We start from the raw sequence: 17,433 nt of genomic DNA, 5'->3' as shown, positions 1-17,433 counted from the left end.
CTACTACTGATACTGCTATCAAAAGTAAGGGTATGAAGGCAACAGATTTGGAATGTATTGAAACTCTATGAACTAAATCAAAATACAATATTCCAAACACAGGCTGTTAAGAAGACTATCAGAGATGCTTCAGGAACAGTTAATGGTATTAAGTTGAGACTTTCAGCGTGTGTTGAGGAGGATGCTAAAGAAACGAAAAATGCTATCCACATAATGCTACAATTGTTGCTACAACTATTGCTACTACACAAGCTAAGGGTACTAAGTTGAAGCTTTTGAGAAATATTTTGGCGGAGGTTAACCACATAGCTTCTCAAGACCAGAGCATAATTTGCACTTTACTAAAAACAAAATAGATTTTAAATGTTTTCACTATTGTACTCTAATAAATAAAAAAAATATTGAAGCTTTAAGGAATAAATATCAGTATATGTATATTAAATTAAAAAATCACAGTCAGTTGTTGTTTTTTTTTCAGTAAAATGCAAATTATGTTATGGTTTTGAGAAAGCATAGGGGGTTGTCAGCCCTAAACTTGTTAATTTTTGCTCGTTTAGAGTTTGACTTGGTTATTTATTATAATTTCCATTCGTTTTGGGTTTCATTTATTTATTGATGGTGATCTGTGGTAGTTTTAAACTTCAAAGAAAATTTGAATTTATTTCTGCTCATTTTGGCTTAATGGAGCTCTGTACTTTTCTTTAAAAACCGTGTTTTGTGGAAAAGTTTTGTCAAATCAATTACTAGTAGGGACGGTGGGTGCAGTGAAGATGTTAAAAATAGATTAGGCAAGGCGAAAGCTGTTTTTTCACGGTTACAAAAAACTTTGTAAGAATAGGAAGAACAGTCTACAAACTAAGATTAGAATAGTAGAAGCTATAATGATGATAGCGGTTAGAATGGTCCTGAAGCGTGGGTGCTCCGAAAAACGGAGTAGGATGTGCTAGATGTTTTTGAGAGCAATTGCCTACAGATTGCTTTGGGTACCCAATTGACTGACTATCTCAAACAGTAAGCTGTGCGAAAAATGTGGTTCAATCCCGCGTTTTAGGGCTGTAACGGCAGAAATATTGAGATTGCTAGAAAAAAGTTTTATGGATGAATGATGACAGATTGCGCAAAACCCTCCTTGTCAGGAAACCATCTAGGGCCAAACGAAAAGCAGGTTGTCCCTGATTAGGTGGTAGGCCTCAGGTGGCATGATTTTGTTGTGATTTGTTAGTAGTAGTAAGAAAATGATGATAAATTTTGCCTTACTTTATATTCATTTAATATCATCGTCACTAAGGACTAGGAATTTTTTTTGAATCAAAAATTACCCGATTTTGGTATTTTGTTCCTCCATGAACACCTTTTGCCATCAGTCTGAAATTACTATCTGCCATCAGGCAATCTGGTCTCTCTTATAAAATCGAAGCTAGATTGTTACATTGTTATCCACTTTCTAGCCGTGCACTTGTCAGTTTTCATCTCCCTTGTGATAAAAAGCTTTTCGCTCTCTACCAAAGCTCACGGAAGCTTGCACATCGCTGAAGACCCCTCCTGTTCGTGTTGAAACAAATGGATTAGGTTGGATTCTAATTGGTGATATGAACTGTGACCTTTACCGTACCTCATTAGGGACTGACTTCCTCTTGGAATCACTTGCTAATGGTCATCAAATTTTTTGCAAAGATGCCTTAAACTCATAAATGCATAATATTGAATTCCTGTTTGATTTTGACCAATGTATTGTTTTATACTGTGTTTGTATCAATGACGTTAAAGTCGTTGAGGATAAACGCATTTACAATCAACCACCTTTTCAACCACCGTAACGGTAGATACCGATCCGACTAATCAGACTTTGTGTCCCAACTAAAAAAAACAAAACAGGTGGATGACGAAAATAAAGTGGGATAAAGCGAGCTGGCTTTTACATGCTTCCACTGTAGTTAAACCTCTGTCAATAATAAAAGTTGCATTTAGCTTGTTACGTACCAGCATTGAATTTCCACAAACTCGTGTTCAGCTTATTGAAAATTACGCCCAGATTGTGTCATGCTTGAAAAAAAGCCGAATAAGTGGACAGTTCCATTTTGTGGATTTAGGGTCAAGATAAGAAGTTCGATATGGAAATCAGATTCAGGGTTGAAAACTACGAAAAATTGGGCTAAATTATGGCTTCATAAAGGGACACCTATCCAACATAATGCAAAAACAAAACGAAGCTTTGACATAAATGGCATCTTTGTAAGTATGAAATGACAATGCTGAGTTTCTAAGGAACGCCAAAGTGCAGAAACAAGCGAATAAATGCTGTATAATTTAATTCAACCTCTACACCTGACAGAATTCTGACTAAATTTGTTTAGACATTAAAGCTAATATTTTGACTCAGTGAATTGATTAATCGGTTTACTTTCAGCTTGCTATTCTATGTTCGAATTGCTTATGAGGATTTGTCAAACTCAGATGCCTCCCATTTTACAAACAGTTTTGTTAACAGCCTTAAGAGCCTAAGATTGAATTCTTGTGATCTTATGGCACTAGTGTTTTATATAAAATAGTCAGTAAATGAACCAATTCCCCATTTGCAACTATTTTTGAAATTTGTTTCTGCAAGTCTTTGATGCCTTATTCTGTTTTGGGTGGGGGGGTTATTTCAGTTCACGAACTTGGTTAAAATCCATGTAATAGTGCTTCATAAGTGTTCATGACAGTAGCTTAATTTCCAATTAAAGTTTCTGAATCTATCAAGTCAATTTGGTAGTAGACTTTATATAAGGTGCCAACACATGCATCATGTGTTTACATCTTACCACTCATAGCACAGAAAGATGTCTCTGAGGTCCATGTATTTGTGCTAAATGTGTCTAAAGCTTTTTATTTTATTTGCCACAATCGGTTTTGACATTCTTTAGCCTTAATAGGTGTAAGCTCTTCTTTTGCATTTACCCTTCAGTTCTGATTAACTAACCAGAACCATTGGGATTATACCTCTTTCACTCCAGTATTCGGAAAGGTGGTATCCTGTCACCCTAACTTTCCAATGAGTGTCTATTTTTCGTGCTTTATCGCATTATTCCCTCAAATTATTTACGGACCTAACTAATTTATTTTGTAGTACGTATGCAGACGATCCATTAATTATTAGCCGTACCAAGTTTATCCTACCAAAATCAAATTCAACCTACCCTAGGTGTAATTCAGCTGAACTAGAGCCGTGTCCTCTGTGACGGCGACTTTGCTGACAACACAGCATTCTTTTCAAAAAATTCGCGACAGAAAACTGTAAGTAAGGAGTGGCCCGGCTCAATAGAAATCGTAAAAATTGGAGTTTTTATACCAATGGATATCAAACAGTTCGTGGTAACGAACTGTAGTAAGGAGCGACCCGGCTCAATAGTAAACGAAACTCGAAAAAAAGGAACTTCGATGCTAAAACATATATCAAAAGAATTGGATTTGTATGCTGATTTTAAATATATAAGTTTCATCAAATTTAGTCTTACCCATCAAAAGTTACGAGCCTGAGAAAATTTGCCTCATTTTAGAAAATAGGGGGAATCACACCATAGCATTCAACGTATCAGAGAACCTTATAGAAAAAATTGCAAGGTCTAATCTACAAAAATGTGGGATTTTGTATTTTTTGCCAGAAGACAAATCACGGGTGTGTGTTTATTTGTTTGTTTGTTTGTTTGTTGTTTTTTTCCCAGGGGTCATCGTATCGACCAAGTGGTCCTAGAGTTTTGCAAGAGGGCTCATTCTAACGGAAATGAAAAGTTCTAGTGCCCTTTTTAAGTGACTAAAAAAATGGGAGTGTGCCTAGGCCCCCTCCCACGCTCATTTTTTCCCAAAGTCAACGAATCAAAATTTGAGATAGCCACTTTGTTCCGCATAGTCGAAAACCATTATAACTATGTCTTTAGGGATGACTTACCCCCCCCCCCCCCACAGTCCCTGGGGGAGGGGCTGCAAGTTACAAATTTTGACCTATGTTTACATACAGTAATGGTTATTGGGAAGTGTACCGACGTTTTCAGGGGGATTTTTTTTTGGTTTGGGTGTGGGGTTCAGGGGAGGGGGCTATATGGGAGGATCTTTCCTTGGAGGAATATTTCATGGGGAAGAGAAATTCAATGAAAAGGGCGCAGGATTTTCTAGCATTATTATTAAAAAAAAAACAATGAAAATATAAACATGAAAAAGTTTTTTCAATTGAAAGTAAGGAGAAGCATTAAAACTTAAAACGAACAAAGATTATTACGCATATGAGGGGTTCTAAAAATACTTTAGCATAAAGAGTGAGGTATTTAGGAGGAGCTAAATACTTCGCTCTTTATGCTAAATTATTTTTAGTAATTTCAACTATTTATTCTACGGCCATTCTGATTAGGGGGTTATTCTTAAAGAATTGGGACAAAATAAGATTTACTGTGAAGAGCGAAGTATTAACGAGGGGACAAACCCCCTCATATATATAATCAAAAATATAAGAATATAAAAGTTTGTTACGTAAGTTAATTCTTAAGTTATGTATATTTTTTACTAATCAAAACGTTCGTTAAAAATTAAAAGTTCTAGTTGCCTTTTTAAGTAACCGAAAAATTGGAGGGCAACTAGGCCTCCTTCCCCACCCCTTATTTCTTAAAATCGTCTGATCAAAACTAAGAGAAAGCCATTTAGCCAAAAAAAGAATTAATATGCAAATTTCATTTTAATAATTTATGTACGGAAAGCCAAAACATGCATTAATTCAAAAACTTTCAGAAATTAAATAAAAAAACAAGTTTTTGAAATGAAAGTAAGGAGTGACATTAAAACTTAAAACGCACAGAAATCACTCCATATATGAAATGGGCTTTTCCTCCTCGACACCCCGCTCCTTGCGCTAAAGTTTGATTCAGTCTCGCAACTCTACTTTTTAAAACAATAAAAAACTTTAGCGTAAAGAGCGGGACATTTTATTTTATTTAATGTCAAAAGAATCGGCTTATTGTGCTGACTTCAAATATATAAGTTTCATAAAGTTTAGTTACACCTATTGAAGGCTAGAAGCCTGAGAAAACTTGCCTGATTTTCTAAAAAGAGGGATATAACCCCCCCCCCCCTCTAGAAGTCATAGAATCTTAACGGAAATTATACCATCAGGTTCAGTGCATCAGAAGACCATACTATAAGAGGTTTTACCAGAAGAAAGATTACGGATGTATATTTATTTGTTTTTTCCCAGAGATGTTCATATCGACCCAATGGTCCTAGAATATCGTGAGACGGTTCATTTAAACGGATATTAAGAGTTCTAGTTCCCTTTTTAAGTGACCAAAGAGATTGGAAGGCCACTAGGTCCTTATGGGGTCCTTTTTTCCCCCAAAAATTGTCCGATCAAAATTTTGAGACAGCTGTTTTGTTCATCATAGTTTAAAGGCCTAAAAAACTATGCCTTTGGGTATGACATGACATTCTCCCACAGCCCTAGAGGAACTGTCTCTAAGTTAAAAAATGTGTCCATTGTTTCCGCATAGTATTTTCTATTGGAAAGTATGTATACATTTATGGGTGGGGGTGGACGCATTTTCTGCTATGAATTTTCCCAGGGGTGAAATTTCCACGGGGATGGAAGTTTCCGGGGGTGTACTCGCCAGAAGAAATTGTACACTGGGGATATTTGCCTGAATTCCTGTGCGAAATTCTTCTTATATGCCTTGCTTCCTCTTCTCCGTCTTAATTTTACGCGTGGAGCTTTTAAGGGTAATTGTCAAGGGTAAATTTTCACCAGAATTGAATTGTCTATAGAATACTACCGTGGGAAGAAGGATATCTTCATGGAGGTGGGTCCAAAACGAGTTACAATAGTGCATCACTTAGCTCTTAAATAAAGTGGGATCAGCAGATCTCTGAACTGATAGAATAAAAACAAACATTCCAAACAAATTACTTGAATCCTCCTGCAAATGAAGCATGAACTGACATGGTTAAATGGATTCAAGGGTCGAAGTACATTGAGATTATCAGAGAGTCTTGTGGGAGTCATGAACACGAAACTACCACATACAATACGTACACAAGAATTACATCTAATAAACTTGACAGAGTATGGTATAATGAGTCATTAAAATGAAGCTCCATGAAAGATTTGAGAATAATTGTCTTAGACGCATCGACTGGAATACATTGGCCCGGCAAGATTATAAATGTAATCATTTGCAAACAAAAATATTAACCGATACATTGCTAACAGTCGATTGGGGTACTTCGGTCACATAATGCGCATGGACGAAGGTCAACTTCCTCGATTACGTGCACGCGTCGAAACGCAACACCAGTCTGATTTCTGGACAAGGATGCTACACTGTTCAGATTGTCAATGTAAGATCTTTGGTCTGCAGCACCAGAGAGGTGATCATAGAGAGGCAGTTTTGCTACCTTGTGGGCCAGCTGGTGGGGGAATCCCTATGTAAACTTAGTAAGTGGTATGCGGGATATTATATTTTTTTTCTGTTATTATGAATATTACTATATCTACCACAGTGGTATAAAAACCGTAAGATTATTTGCAAGTTTGGTGCGATGGACATATTGATTTGTATGAAAAGTTCCATTCGATGTTGAATGAGAATGTTTGCCAGCTTTTAGGTCCATTTCACCCTATTGTGTGGTGTTCTCATCAGGTTTGGCACTGAGACTACTGCTTTGCGTCTTGGTACTTCCTTTGTCTTTTTAAAATTACTTTGTCCGGTTGTTTTGCATTTTGCCAGAGTTGTATTTTAAGTTATTTTTTCCCGTTTTCTTTTCCTGTTGTTAAGTTATTTCTATTTCCTTTTCCTCTTTGGCGTATTTTACTCCAATTCTTGACTTTTAAACTTTGTTAAAAAAAAAATGCAAAGGCAACGATGAAACTTAGAAAATACATAACTTGATAGATGCAAATATGAAATAGTTTATCTCGGGGACGTGGAATTCAAGAAAATGCAAGAACATGAAAATAATAAGAACAATATATACAATTTTTGAATCATTCAGATCTCCTTGAGACCTTCCAGGAAAAGAACTTTTCTTCTTCTAGCTACGTCCTTGGAAAACTTAAAATGATACAGAATTTGAAAAGAACACTCTTAATATACAGGATTCAGAATTTCTATTTCTTAAAGTAGGGTAGGATTCATTTTATCTTTCTGAAAAAATGTCCTTAACTTTTTCTCAGCAAGATATATTGCTTTCACTAGAAAGGTGTTTGTATTTATGGAAGTTAATTTCAAGTTCTATGTAAAATAAATTTTTCTATAACAAAGCCCCTTTCTTGTTTCGGCAATTTTTGAAAGTAATTGATTTCGATTCATCTCCCTTGTGTTTCTGAAAGCTTTTTTAGCGATGCAGTCGATTAGAAAGGTTTCAGAAAGCTTTCGTTTCTGCCAACTTAATTCCACCAATTTGATTCGTCTTTTATATAAATATTGGTATTAGGACAAGGAAAATTGAAGGAAGAATTTTTTCATTTACTCGACAATACGAAGCTAGTCTAATCTAGTTTTTATAATATTTGTAACAGTTTACATCAACTCATTTACTCCTATATCTTACAATACGATTTCTATTAAAAAGAAAATTTAATCTGTAGTTCTTTATCTATCTTTATCTAGTTGTGGTCTTTATCTAGGACTTCGTTTAGTATATTTATCACAATTCTTGGTTCAGTTTTAGATAAAAATACATACCCAAAAATCCATATAATCAAAACTTTATATCTGATCAAATACTTGACGGAGACTTTGTGATAGCCACTTTTCTTAGATGGTGCCGCTTTTCTTAGAATGGTGCAAACTTCCAGCAAATATGCCTAATGGGATAAAGTGATCCCTACAGTTTCCTAGGCAATAGCATTGAATAACGCAAGTTTTAATTTTTCACAAATAAGATAGGTAGTGGAAAAATGGGGTAGGGGGGTTTGATATTGATCTTTTTCTTTATATTGTAGCAGGACTAGGCTTTTCTCGCCTCACCTGGAATCTAAAGCTACATGGGATCGTTCGATATCGGGAGTGCGATTGACTAAGATTTTCAAAGTTCGGTCTCTGTGTAAAGAGGGTTGCACATCTTGTTGGGATGCCCAAGAATGGCCTAAAATACTTCTTACCCTGGTAAACATACAGTTCTAATCTTGTGGCCCAGGAGGAACCTAATGTGCCAAAAAATTGTTCGTTGAAACGACTCCCCCAAAAATGGAGCCAAAGAACCAAAATACTTTTTTCCGAATAGCTCAAAGCTTATATCTTTAAGTCTTGGGGCAAAGGAAATTAACATGTAGATGGATAAGAGAGAAAAAAATATTAGTCTAGGGAAATGGAGCCGAAAAACGGGCTAAAATACGAAAAAAGGTGCTCCCATAAAAGGGTCCCCGAAACTAGGGCCAGTTTTTTGCGATTTGCAGAAAAGGTCAGTTTTTTACGATTGGCCAGCAAGTTATAACCTTAAGTTCTTCGGTCATAACCTTCCCATTGCACTTCAGGAAATAGAAAAATATTCTCCCCAGAAATGGGACACGAAAAAGAGATAATTTTTTTTTAGCTGCGACCAGGCCCCCAAAATATGAGGCCTGAAAATGACCCAAAGAACTTTTTTGATTAAGAGAAAGGGATGTAAAGAGGCCCTGAAATGGCCCAAAAATCTTGTTGTCCCAGACTAGTTCCTCCGTTATGTCTGATAAGGTTTTTCAGACACCCTTTCCGCCATTCTTGATTCTGAGGATCTAAATTCTAAGATAAATGACTGCTTATTACTGGCCACTCACAGTGTAATCGCTAATAATGTTTTATAGGCAACTCCTTTGTTTTCAAAGACCCCTTTAGCTTCGTTTTGCACAAACACACCTATAGGTTTCTTTAAGGAAATCTTTTGGTGTTGAATTATTTTGTGTCCCTTTTTTTCCATGTCTTGGAGTCCGTAAAACAACAAGATAGAATGTAAATCATAGCAATATTTTACTTGTATTGCTTCTTACATTTATTTTCAAGAAACGGTGGTGAAAATATGGGAAAAATGAAAATTTGGATTGAATTTGCTTATATTTTCTCCGAAGTACGCCCTCCACTTTATTCTAACAAACTACAATTTTAAAAATTACTAAGTAACATGAGCGTTAGATTATTCATTTGAAGTGTACCCCTAAAATTTTTGCCCTAAGGGCAATTGCTTTCTCTATTCCTCCTAAAACAACCTCTGGGGGGGGGGTATTCTGCCTCTTAATTTTGATAATTTCTCTGCTTTTCAAATTGTATTTGGTTATTAATTTTCATTTTTGTTCTTTTCAGGAGTCATCTCTTCATCCATACCAGCAACTGTTACCTTTATGTTTGATGTTATTTTTTCTTTTAATTTATGCTTGTCTTAGGTTTTATTAATTCCGTCATCTAATTTACGTTTGTTTTAAATTTGGATTATTATATAACTTCATTTCCATTAATTTAGGTTCTAATATGGCTCTGCTACTTTTCTTATATTTTTTTTTCAAATTCTCTTTTTGAGTTAATTTAAAGAAGCATTGCAGCTATTGTATAGTTGGAAGGAGCTGTTTGACAAACTACAAGGTTGAGTAATTTATGCTTCTGGATTTCAATCGGTTAAAAATTACATTTCGAAAGTTCTGGTAACACTTTTTATTATTTAGAAATTTTTCCTGTGAGTTTACGGGACTTAGTTATAACTCAATATTATGACAATATCGTCTTTGGGCTGGTTATTACCATCACTATAATATCTAATTTCAAAATATATTTGTACTATTATCATGAGGTAAAGTTCCTAGCTATGAATTTCATCGTACAAATCATATTCCGCAAAACCATTCTTTAAGTCATTTTGATTTCCATCTACAGTTTTGAGTCAAATATTTGAGTCAAATATTCAAGTCGATTTAATTTTTGCCTCTGCCAAAATACTTACACGAATTACCTATATCTTTTTCGCTTTTATGAATTTTTTATACTATCTAAGTATCCCTCACTCTTTATGTTTACACTTAGCTGTGGATAATCTGAAAGTAACATTTGACTTTGGTTTGACGGTATAATGTATAAAGCAGAGGCTAAAATGAGCTTTTAAGGAGAAGCTATAGTAAAAAGTTTGGCAAAGTACTAAAGAGAGAGAATGAACACGCTCATAAGCAATTGTTATGATGATGAAGTTTGAATCCCCTAGGTTTACATGTTTATAGTTTGCCTATTAGAGACGAAATGAAAGTAAAGAAAGGTGCTAAACATAGTAATGACAAATGTGCGTACGAAAAGATAGTTTGCTAAATCGTCTCTAAGATTTTTTAAGCAAAAAGTATTCAAGCTGTGTCAGATCGTTAAGTAATAAGTTACTCCTTTAAGCTCTGACTACAATAACCAGTGAATGATGTGGTGGAGGAGACGCACCATACTACATAATACTAACTAATTCTTAAATTACAAGCCAAAAACTGGAAAAATGTGGTAGCAATGTCGTTAAATAGCTGTTCTTTGCTTTGTCCCTTCCCCTCGCTCTGACAATTCGGGCTCTCTTAGTCAATTTTGCTTTTTTGCAGTAGTATCCCCACAAGAAAGATTTACATGCATATTCATAAGTTCATGATCGTCGCGTGACTTTCTTTCAAGAAATTTTGAACATTAATCAAGTGTCACTTGTTTCTATTAAGAGTTTGAAAGATCGAATCCTCTTGGAATTTTTGGGGGAAAACTCTTTTGAAGGTATCTCATTTCAGACCTTATTGTAAAGGGGCCTTACAAATAGCAAACTCGCTCCTCCTCTTTCACAAACTTCATATCTCAAGCACAAATTACCGGTAAATAAATAAGCATAAAATGACTATTAACTAGCATTTGCTGCAATGGTAAAATAGGTCATTTGAAAATAGAATTTGACCGATTGCCCTTGAGCTTTGTTGATGGTGATTGCTAATCGAACATTCCCTGTGCCCCTGTCGTCATTTATATATCCCCCCGTGTTCCCCGGCGTCCCCGTTGTTGTTGTTTCCCTGTGTCCCGGTCGTCATTTTTGTCCCGGTGTCCCAGTCTGTAATTTCTCTTTGAGTGTCGCGGTAGTCATTTATATTCCCTGTGTCCCAGTCGTCATTTGTGTCCAGGTCGTCATTTGTGTTCCGGTGTCTCGGTCTGTAATTTTCTTTGAGTGTCCTGGTCGTCATTTATATTCCCTGTGTCCCGGTGCTTTGTTGATGGTGATTGCTAATCGAAAATTCCTTATGTCCCGGTCGCTTTCTCATTGAGTGTCCCGGTCGTCATTTATATTCCTTATGTCCCGGTGTCCCGGTCGTCATTTGTGTCTCGATGTCCCGGTCTGTAATTTCGTCAGTCGACAAACATGACGTCAGTCGACACACCCGGTCGCTTTCTCTTTGAGTGTCCCGGTCGTCATTTATATTCCCTACAAGCCCCCTCCCGCGCACGTAAGTCGTTACATAGTTACGTGCCATTGTAGTTGTGTCCCTGTGTCCCACCTGTGAATGTAGATATATATGTATATATATATATATATATATATATATATATATATATATATATATATATATATATATATATACTAGCTGTTGGGGTGGCGCTTCGCGCCACCCCAACACCTAGTTGGTGGGGCGCTTCGCGCCCCCCCAAGCCCCCCCGCGCGCGTAAGTCGTTACGCGCCATATTAGTTATGCGCCATTGTAGTTGTGTCCCTGTGTCCCACCTGTGAATATAGATAGATTTATATATGTGTTTCAAACTACGCAAAAATTGCGAATAAACAACATTCTTGGCTTTCCCATTGTCTGTGCATATGCAAAGCCGTATGTACTAATAATGACGTCATATACAAACGCTCTTTTTACAAACAAACAAACATGCATCCACATAACTCGTTTTTATATAGATAGATACAATACAAATTAACTGCGTAAAACTTGCGAATAAAAGACATTCTTCGCTGTCCAATTGTCGCTGCATATAAATACATTGTCAGGTTTACCGACCCTCGAACATGCAACGTACAATTGTCCATGGGAAAAACAATCAGGATTAAGATCTATACCACATTTTTCAAATGATTGACCTTGAGCTTTGTTAATGGTGATTGCAAGTACTAATCGAATTGGGAATTGCAATCTTTTAAATTGAAAAAGCAGATCCGTTGGAATCATGGGAATGCGAGGAATAAGAACAGCCTCACCCTCATAAGGCCCTGTCAAGATTGTGGCCTCTATTAGGTTTTCCATTGTTTTTTTTTACGGCAAGTCGCGTGCCATTGCAAAGCTTTGGTGGGTTGATATTTCTTAAAAGTATTATTGGTACGCCTATTTTTAGTTGTAGCACGTGTGGTGGAAACCCTGAAGGATCTATGGAATTTAAAAATTTAGATGGATAATTAACCGCCTCATTTGGTTCCAAAACTGTGTCGACTGACTTGTAAAGGACTGCCTGGTCTCGAATCTTGTTCAAAACAATATTGTTGATTTCGTGGACGTCTATATTTTTGGGTGCGAGAATCGCTCTTTCACTTAGCCATTTATTATTTTTATAATTTTTTAAGAATATTCGGAAATACTTTTTCAATCAATTCATTTTTGGACGTCACTAAATTACAGAAATCAGCAGGTAGTTGTATACGTCCTGAAATTGAGTCTACTGTTTGACCAGAGTCATCGTTTTGCAATCGGACACGCATATTTGTAGTTAATTTTAATATTTTTACGTGTGCCTATAAATTAGAATTTTTTAGGCAAGCATTCATTTCGTCTGCAGGAGTTAAACTACGTAAAAATTGCGAATATACAACATTCTTGGCTTTCCCATTGTCTCTGCATATACAAAGCCGTATGTACTAATAATGACATCATATTCAAACGCTCTTTTTACAAACAAACAAACATGCATACATACAACTCGTTTTTATATAGATAGATAGATAGATAAAATACAAATTAACTGCGTAAAACTTGCGAATATACAACATTCTTCGCTGTCCAATTGTCGCTGCATATAAATAGATTGTCAGGTTTACCGACCCTCGAACATGCAACGTACAATTGTCAATGGGAAAAACAATCAGTATTAAGATCTATACCACATTTTTCTAATGATTGACCTTGAGCTTTGTTAATGGTGATTGCAAATGCTAATCGAATTGGGAATTGCAATCTTTTAAATTGAAAAGGCAGATCCGTTGGAATCTTGGGAATGCGAGGAATAAGAACAGCCTCACCCTCAAAAGGCCCTGTCAAGATTGTGGCCTCTATTAGGTTTTCCATTGTTTTTTTACGGCAGGTCGAGTGCCATAGCAAAGCTTTGGTGGGTTTATATTTCTTAAAAGTATTATTGGTAGGCCTATTTTTAGTTGTAGCACGTGTGGTGGAAACCCTGAGAATAATATCTCGAGGTAAAAACTGATCACCGACCATAACGATGGCCACTTCGTCGATAGTTGGAGCATTGTATCTACGCACATGTTGGCCAGGAGGCGTTTTGTCAGCGGAAATAACAATTTTATGCGTATAAGTAGGCATCAAATCGATGGCTGTTTTGAACAGACGCACTAAATTATTATTTTCGTGGAAAAGATGTTGTAATTGGGAAACGATTGTCCTTTCAATGTTGGGAGAAATTTCGCAACGTGCATTCAATTCAGAATTTCTATCACTGATGAAGTACAATTGTAAAAATATATAATTCTCGCCTGAGAATGGTAGAAGAGACCCTGCTCTATGATAAATTTGCCCTTTTACTTTGAAAGTAGACATAAATTGATCTGGATTTTCAATTTGGGCTCCAAACGACGTCATTTGGAAACATGAGTTGTATTTTCTGATTCATTTATATTCCTTATGTCCCGGTGTCCCGGTCGTCATTTATATCCCCCTGTTTTATATCCCGCTTATTTTTCAGTTTTTTCCTTTTTTTTGTTTTTTTTTTACTTTTTTAGTTCTTTTAGTTTTTACGTTTTTTAGTTTTTTTTAGTTTTTTAGATGAATTTTCTTTTTAGTTTTTTACCTTTTTTTCTTTTTAGTTTTTATTGGTTTTTACCTTTTTTTTAGCTTTTTATCTTTTTTATTTTTTTTTATTTTTATTTTTAATTTTATTAGTATTCTTTTTCTCTTCTATTTTTCATTTTTCCTTTTTTTTAGTTTTTTTTAGTTTTTTAAGTTTTTTCCTTTTTTTAGTTTCTTTAGTTTTTTTAGTTTTTCGGCTTTTTTATTTTTTTATTAGTTTTTAGTTTTTTTGTAGTTTTTGCCTTTTTTTAGTTTTTTCAGTTTTTTTTTTAGTTTTTAGTTTTTTACCTTTTTTAGCCTAACCAGGATTTGAACCTGGGACCTTCATTCTCCGTTCTGACACCCTCTCTCACCGAGTGACTACTCCAGCATGTTCATTTTGGTGTTTTAAATGGTATATTATTAACCAAATTAATGTGTTTTACAATATACTAAGCATCGTCATAACAAAAATGACGGCAACTAATTTCATGACGTCAGCCGAAACATGACGTCACCTGATCCACAGATCCACAGACAGACAGACAACTTATTTTTATATATATAGATATATATATCTATATATATAAAAATAAGTTGTCTGTGTGTGGATGTGTGGATCAGGTGACGTCATGTTTGTTCGCATATGACGTCTGAATTATTTCACACTAATACAAAAGAAGAAAAAAACTAAAAAAGGTAAAAACTACAAAAAAAAACTACAAAGAAAAAAAAACTAAAAAAGCTAAAAAACTAAAAAAAACTAAAAAAAGGTAAAAATCTAATAACTAAAAAAAAACTGAAAAAAATAAAAAAAAGGCAAAAACTACAAAAAAAATAAAAACTAATAAAAAAACTAAAAAAGCTAAAAAACTAAAAAAACTAAAAAAAAACTAAAAAAAGGTAAAAAACTAAAAAAACTAAAAACTAAAAAAGAAAAAAACTAAAAAAAAGGAAAAAACTGAAAAATAAAAGAGAAAAAGAAAACTAAAAAAATATGAATAAATATATATAAAAATAAGTTGTTTGTGGGTTATGTCTGTCTGTCTGTCTGTCGAGTGACGTCGTGTTTGTCCGCATATGACGTCTGAATTATTTCACACTAATACAAAAGAAGAAAAAAAACTAAAAAAGGTAAAAACTACAAAAAAAACTAAAAAAAAAAAAACTAAAAAAGCTAAAAAACTAAAAAAAGGTAAAAAACGAAAAACTAAAAAAAACTGAAAAAACTAAAAAAAGGCAAAAACTAAAAAAAAACTAAAAACTAATAAAAAAAACTAAAAAAGCTAAAAAACTAAAAAAACTAAAAAAACTAAAAAAAGGTAAAAAACAAAAAAAACTAAAAACTAAAAAAGAAAAAACTAAAAAAAAGGAAAAAACTGAAAAATAAGAGAAAAAGAAAACTAAAAAAATATTAATAAATATAAAAAATATAAATATAAATATAATACAAATTAGCAATCAACAAAGCACCGAGACACAAATGACGACCGGGACACAGGGAGTATAAATGACGACCAGGACATAAGTAAAAAAAAAAACTAAAAAAACTAAAAAAATGGTAAAAACTACAAAAAAAATAAAAACTAATAAAAAAACTAAAAAATCTAAAAATCTAAATAAACTAAAAAAGAAAAAAAAGAAAAAAGGAAAAAAATAAAGGAGACAAACAAAACTAAAAAACGAATGTATATACAGACCGGGACACCGGGATACAAATAACGACCGGGACACAGGGAATATAAATGACGACCGGGACACAGGGACACAACTACAATGGGGACGCCGGGGGGCACAGGGGGATATAAATGACGACCGGGACACCGGGACACAAGGAATATAAATGACGCCCGGGACACTCAAAGAGAAATCACAGACTGGAACACCGGGACACAAATGACGACCGGGACACAGGGAATATAAATGACGACCGGGACACAGGGACATAACTACAAAGGGGACGCCGGGGTGCACAGGGGGATATATAAATGACGATGGCGACTCAGGGAATGGTCGATTAGCAATCACCATCAACAAAGCTCAAGGGCAATCATTAGAATCATGAGGTATAGATCTGAATACGGATTGTTTTCCCATGGACCATTATATGTTGCATGTTCAAGAGTCGGTAAACCTGACAATCTATTTATATGCACAGACAATGGGACAGCAAAGAATGTTGTATATTCGCAAGTTTTACGTAGTTAAAAACATATATATATATATATATATATATATATATATATATATATATATATATATATATATATATATATATATATATATATATATATATATATATATATATATATATATATATATATATATATATATATATATATATATATATATATATATATATATATCTATATTCACAGGTGGGACATAGGGACACAACTACAATGGCGCGTAACGACTTACGCGCGCGGGGGGGCTTGGGGGGGGGCGCGAAGCGCCACCCCAACAGCTAGTATATATATATATATATATATATATATATATATATATATATATATATATATATATATATATATATATATATATATATATTTAACTACGTAAAACTTGCGAATATACAACATTCTTCGCTGTCCTATTTTCTGTGCATATAAATAGATTGTCAGGTTTACCGACTCTTGAACATGTAACATATAATTGTCCATGGGAAAAACAATCTGTATTCAGATCTATACCTCATTATTCTAATGATTGCCCCTGAGCTTTGTTGATGGTGGTGACAGAACATATCTTCAAACTTGGGTATAATCTTGGGTAGAACCATGGATGTGAATAGGGTAGAAACCCTATTATGTATCTATAATGTATGGTTTCTTTCGAACCATTTTGCCATCTAGTAATACTCTAGATCTCAGAAACTGCAATTTATTGAGTTTCACCCCCCAATTTTCGTAGAGTGTGATGCAATATGGCAGAGAGTTGCATGGTTTTGTGGATTGGTGCGTGGTGGTGGGGAGGCGTAGTGTGGTAATGCACAGCACAGAGTTGTGACGCTTGGTATGACATGGTGAAGCTTTGAATGGCGTGATGAGCTGTTAAAAAATGGACTGACGCAAAACTGTGTCAGCATTCTATGAATTTAGGTTTAACGTGGCGCAGGGCTATGGAGCTTGGCGGGACGGAAAGGCTGTGCTCCACAAGATTGTATGACATGGTAAAAAATGGCACACTGTTGCGGAGTTTCGGTTGGCAGTTAATATGACAGTGGAGTTAATATAAAGCAAAGGAGTGGAATGTAGCATGATGGTGTAGTTTGGGGCGGAGCAGAGTGTCTCAGAGAGAGGTATTGGGATGAGTGGTGTTGTGGACTAAGTGGCGAAGAGTGAAATTACCCTCGAATAGCCTAATACTTTGACAGAGGACGAGGTACTGAGGCAAAATATAAATCCGGCTGCTGTTGCAGTGAGAAATTTTGATAAAAGAACAAGAATGCTCAA

At 35.0% G+C, this 17,433-nt stretch overlaps 1 protein-coding gene across 2 annotated transcripts in view; it reads left to right on the top strand.

Annotated features, from left to right (window-relative positions):
- Window positions 1–17,433, top strand: part of LOC136036085 (SCY1-like protein 2) — a 258,908-nt gene that overhangs the window by 112,660 nt on the left and 128,815 nt on the right. The gene's annotated exons all lie outside the window — the stretch shown is intronic.

Source organism: Artemia franciscana, chromosome 15 (assembly GCF_032884065.1).
Source record: "Artemia franciscana chromosome 15, ASM3288406v1, whole genome shotgun sequence".
Lineage (NCBI taxonomy): Eukaryota > Metazoa > Arthropoda > Branchiopoda > Anostraca > Artemiidae > Artemia > Artemia franciscana.
Note: the sequence above shows the minus strand (reverse complement) of the source record. Positions and strands in the feature narration are given on the sequence as shown.